General features: G+C 32.4%; 1 pseudogene; it reads left to right on the top strand.

Annotated features, from left to right (window-relative positions):
- Positions 1–446: 446 nt before the first annotated feature.
- Positions 447–4,668, top strand: LOC132620121 (protein HYPER-SENSITIVITY-RELATED 4-like; annotated as a pseudogene).
- The last annotated feature ends 525 nt before the right edge of the window (positions 4,669–5,193 follow it).

Raw genomic sequence — 5,193 nt, forward strand, 5'->3', positions numbered from 1 at the left:
TTATGGTGGGGTGGGGGTAGGAAACGGAGTGGGAGGTAAGAAAAAAATTTCTCCTTTTTTTATAAGCTTTTATAAAAGAAAAATAAAGTATATGAAATAAAAAAAAAAGTGTGGGGGGGGGGGGGGGGTGGGAGGCATGGTGAGGTGGGTGGTGCAGTAAGGGTTGGAGGTGGAAGGTAAGAAAAAAAAAAATTCATTTTCAAAATGAGTTGTTATTGGGTCTAGTGTGTTCTTATATGGATATCCATATTTGTCCACATTTTTATGGGTTAAAGAGAGGCTCGAAGCCCATATTTACCCACCTAAAATATGAGTGACTCAACTCACTAATATGTGGGTAAAATGAGCTAATTTTCTAAATATGGGCTCAAATTGTTACCTCTGATCATAAGTATCTCTACTTTGGACTCAGAAGTATCTTCACTGAGTTCTCAAATCAGCTGACAATGGTGATTGAAGAATTTGATGGAGTTGTGAATAACGAAATTTATGAAGCTGCTGTGATCTATTTGGGCAACAAGTTGTCCCCTAACATCCATCGACTCAAAGTCAGCAAGCCTGAGAAGGAGAAGAATTTCAACATCGCCGTGGAACGGAATGAAGAGGTAATGTATTGCACATGTATATAAGGGTAAAGGTCCAAATATATCCCTCAATTTTGCGATTTAGAGCAGATATACTCCTGATATAAAAGTGGTATAAATATACCCCTGACGTTACAAAATGGTGCAAATATACCTTTTTTGCTTACAAATTTTTTTATAATCATTTAGTTTATTTTTTAATTAAAAAATTACCACGTGGCCTTAAAAAAAAAATCTATCCTTTTTTTTTTTTAGTTAACATATTTTCCTAAAGCAACATGATAATGTTTTTTCCTGGTGGGTCGGGTATGGTTTATTTAAAAAACTGGGTAGACTTGTCTTTTTGTAAAGGCACGAAAATATTTTTTTAAATGAACCAGACCCGATCCACCAGGAAAAAATTTATCATGTGGCGTTAGAAAAATATGTCTAAAAAAATGAGTAGACTTTTTTTTTAAAGTCACATGACATTTTTTTTAATTAAAAGATAAGCTAAAAGATTTACAAAAAAAATCTTGTTACGAAAAAGGTATATTTGCACTATTTGGCTAAGGATAATGGTATATTTGCACCATTTTATAACAATAAGGGTATATATATTGTTTTTTTAACGGGAATACATCTGCTCTAAATCGCAAAGTTGAGAGGTATATTTACACATTTGCCCTATATACAACCATAGTTGCATGTTTAGTACTATTTGTTATCATAAAAAGTCTGGCCAAAACAAGAAGTAGTTTGCTTATGTTTAAAGTTAAAGGGATAAGGCACCGTTACCCTCATGAACTTTGGTCAAAGTTGTTACGACACATCTTGCCTACTTCCTGAACTTTTTTAAAACGGAATAATTACCACCCCAAGCACTAATGTGGTAAGGAGAGTGTATTTCACTTTCTTTGGGACAGTGAGAAGCACAAAAATCTAACACGTATCATTTTTTAATTGGGTACTTCACATTTAATTCACCTAATTAATTATATATCATTAAAGCTTAAAGTTTTTTTCTAAACTAATTATTTTTTTCTACATATGAAAAAAAATCTAGTTTTCCAGATTTAGTTTAAAAACGGGTTTTCCACATTTTTAAAAAAATATTTAGTTTTTCCATTTTTTTATAAAAATTCAGTTTTTGGACATTTTGACAAGAAAAAACACTTTTTCCTGATTTTTTTTAAAATAATTCAGATTTTATTTGAAAAATAAAAGTGTCCTAAAAAAATGAAATCTAGACTGTACTTTTTTTTTTAAAAAAAATCCATGTTTTCAGTTTTTTTATTTTATTTTTTAAACCGGGATTTAAAAAGATCAAAATTTTCGGATTTTTTTTAAATATCCATTTTTCATTTTTTTTTTAAAGAAAATTCAATTTTTCGAATTTTTAAAAAATTGTTACATAAGCAAAAAGAATTATAAAAAAATAGAAAACAAATAAATATACAAGTGGCAAGGAAAGTGTATGTCAACCTCCTATAAGAGAGTAGATATTTAGTGTCAGGGTAGTAATTATTCCGTTTTAAAAAAGTTCAGGAATAATAAGAACCCTGAAAAAGTTTTGTTGTAGCAATTGCGGCCAAAGTTCAAAGGTAATAGTGGCCTATCCCTAAAGTTAAATAAGCACAAGAGACATCATAAGGTATGTGTTTTTACGTGTAGATACGCTGGTCTAATTTCTAATTTAATGATAGATCAGTTGAACTAGAATTAAGTTAAATCAACATAAGAAGACATAGTTTAGACGCATCATAAATTATGTGTTTTATGTGTAGATACGCTAGCTTAATTTGCTAAATTAGAAACGAAGAAACTATGCATAATATAAATATGGGTATGGTCTCCAGATCAGATATATGTTTTTTTCTTTTCTTGTAATAGTCCACCATTCGACAAGTGACTTTTCCAATTTCATGTTTTGATTTGAAAGATAGTCCATATTAATGAGTTTAGGTAAGCTTTCGCATTTAATTTGCCTTCTTCATAATTTGACGAATTACATCTTGTGAAGATGATGACAAAAAAATATGGAATTAGCTATGAACTTTGTCGCCAAATTGCTAATAGCTAACATAATTTTTGCTAATCCGTCGCTAAATGGGATTAGCGACATATTTTACTGTTAGCTACAGAATTTATCTGATGTGAATTCATGTATTTTTAGAAGTGATTGGTTTTAATCTTAAGGTTTTATTCCAACAGGTGATAGATGTTTACAATGGACAAACATTCAAATGGATTTGGCTTTCCAAACACACAGAGTCTAAACACTTCTACAATTTCAGGGACACGATTTCCACACTAAAATCTGAAATCAGGCCCTTTGAATTGACATTTCACAAGAAAAACAAGGACCTTGTCCTTCATTCTTACTTGCCATACATCATGAAAGAAGCAAAATTACAAAAACACGAAAACAAGACGATCAAGATTCACACTGTGGATTATGAAGGCATGTGCTCTTTACGTGACATGTGGAAGCCGGTGAATCTTGATCATTCTGCCACTTTTGAGACAATCGCAATGGAATCGGACCAGAAAGACATGATCTTGAAGGATTTGGAGAGTTTTGTGAAGCGGAAAGAGTATTATAGGAAAGTAGGGAAGGCATGGAAAAGAGGGTATTTGTTATATGGTCCTCCGGGGATGGGGAAATCTAGTTTAATTAATTGCTGCGATGGCGAATTATTTGAACTTTGACATATATGATTTGGAGTTGACTGCCCTGAGAAGCAACTCGGAGTTAAGGAAGTTGTTGGTTGCTAAGGCCAATAAGTCTATTTTGGTGGTAGAGGACATTGATTGTACCATTGACTTGCAAGATAATTTAGCTAATAGAGCTGTTGTTGTTCATTCAAATGGTTTTCATCAGCTAGAAAGCAAGGTAATTAGTCTTTTATTTTCCATTTCTTTTCTCACTACTACTATATTCCTACTAGCTAGTTATAGACTTAAGTTGTATTACGCTGTGAAGAATTTTTATGCTATCAGTAATCTTTAGCCCGATTATAACAAATTATTTACTTTTTTCTCAAAATTATCAATCTAAAAAGCAATTTCACCTTCCTAGCTCACTCACACTCAATTTTTGCACAAATCAATCAAATAAGACATGTTTATTTCATACGTACATTTATCTCTTAATCATGTTTAAGTGTGACATCTTCCTACTTTAATTACTAACTACTAAATTTAGTCACTTGATTTTGATAAACACCAGGCATGGATAAGGTATTTATCGATATCACAACACAACTGAGCGTGTGAAAGATTTTTTATGCTATAGGTCGTATAAAAAAAAAAGTTACGGGTAACTATCTATAAAAGTGAATTAGTAATCTGAAAAGTAAGATAAAATACTTGCTACAATATGTTAAAATACTCTGATAGTGATTTTTTTTTTTTGTACATATACTGCATATAAGTTACATCATTTTCTTAATATTTGACTCTTAATTATATTGATCAAGTATATCACAAATGGACAAAATTTAAAAACCAAAAAGAATTGGATATGGTGGTAGTGTATAGTCCATGCTTTCCTAATTTATTTTCTATTGCAGGTGACCTTGTCTGGTTTACTAAATTTCATCGATGGACTATGGTCGAGCTGTGGAGACGAAAGTATCATAATTTTCACAAAAAATCACATAGAAAAACTCGATCCTGCATTGTTGCGACCTGGAAGAATGGACGTGCACATTCACATGGCATATTGCACGCCATGCAGCTTTAAACTTCTTGCATCTAATTACTTAGGAATTAAATATCATAAATTGTTCAAAGAAATTGAGGAAATTATTGACATAGCCAATGTGACACCAGCAGAAGTGGGCAGAGCAATTATTGAAGGAAGATGAAGTTGAGGATTCCCTTAATGGATTGATTAATTTTCTTCACAAAAAGATAAAAGAGAAGGAAGACGAAAAGGCTAAGCAAGTGGAAATAACTCAAGTGAAATCTGTTGATGAGAAGAAGGAAAATGATGACAATGGGATTAAAGAAAGGGAGGAAGAAAAAGGATTCCCAAATAGGGAAAGTTAAAATAACATAGAAGCGAAAAAGCCTATTATATACAGAACTAGATGTCATTGCACGGGCGCAACATTTTATGTTGTATATTACCTCGGGCAATTCGCAGCAATGGCCTTATTTTGGATGGTCTTTAATTTTTGCTTATTAAATTGGTGGTCTTTAATTTTTGTCCTTTGTTAGAACCTCTTGGTTTTGGGTTCGAACCCCCATTCAGTTAAAAATTTAAAAAGAAAAATCGCAAGGCAGAGTTTTGCATGCTTCATGCAGAGTTTCATACTCTACCTTAAGGTAGAGCTTTGGGCAAAATCAGCCTTAAGGCAATCTCAAACATTACCTGAGTGTTCTCAACAATGCTTCTATTCTTATCCCTTAGCCTATGAAAACAGATCAAAAAGTTACTCAGCTGACACAAAGCAAAATCGCCTAAAGTAAGTCCAAATTGGAGAAAAACACTATCAAAGTGAATTACCACTCACATGTCTGCATAACATCTGCCCCAGCATCAGAGTTTCTTTTGCAGACAGAGTTTTGAAGGCAAAATTCTGTCTTGTGAATCCAAACCTCTACCTAGTGAAATTCTTTT

The sequence above is a fragment of the Lycium barbarum genome, chromosome 11 (assembly GCF_019175385.1).
Source record: "Lycium barbarum isolate Lr01 chromosome 11, ASM1917538v2, whole genome shotgun sequence".
Lineage (NCBI taxonomy): Eukaryota > Viridiplantae > Streptophyta > Magnoliopsida > Solanales > Solanaceae > Lycium > Lycium barbarum.